We start from the raw sequence: 369 nt of genomic DNA, 5'->3' as shown, positions 1-369 counted from the left end.
AAGCCCTGGAGCCATTCCAGTAGATTTCCTTAGCGTCCCAGTTACATTCCCACAGCGGCCTCCACTTTTCCCAGTCGATGACAGCAAGCCCGTGAAATACCAAATCTGGGATGTCAGTCCTCAGGTCGTTGTCGGCCTTCCAGAGGTGCCGGTCCAGGCTGGCGTTTTGAGGAACCCCTCCATACACTGGTTCACAGCAAATACCATAGTAAGGATACTCTCCCAACTTGTCCGAGTAGAAGATAGTGAAGTTGTCTCCCATGAAGGCCTGGTCACGGTTGTGCACGATGTCAAAGACACTCAAATCCAGCTCGATCCCATATCGAGTAGGGATGTAACGATTAACCGCGAGCCAGCTGAAAATCGATT

At 51.2% G+C, this 369-nt stretch overlaps 1 pseudogene; it reads right to left on the bottom strand.

Annotated features, from left to right (window-relative positions):
• Positions 1–369, bottom strand: part of LOC107576871 (hyaluronidase-1-like) — a 7,945-nt pseudogene that overhangs the window by 2,516 nt on the left and 5,060 nt on the right.

This window comes from Sinocyclocheilus grahami, unplaced genomic scaffold (assembly GCF_001515645.1).
Source record: "Sinocyclocheilus grahami isolate Dianchi unplaced genomic scaffold, SAMN03320097.WGS_v1.1 scaffold4520.1, whole genome shotgun sequence".
Taxonomy (NCBI): domain Eukaryota; kingdom Metazoa; phylum Chordata; class Actinopteri; order Cypriniformes; family Cyprinidae; genus Sinocyclocheilus; species Sinocyclocheilus grahami.
Note: the sequence above shows the minus strand (reverse complement) of the source record. Positions and strands in the feature narration are given on the sequence as shown.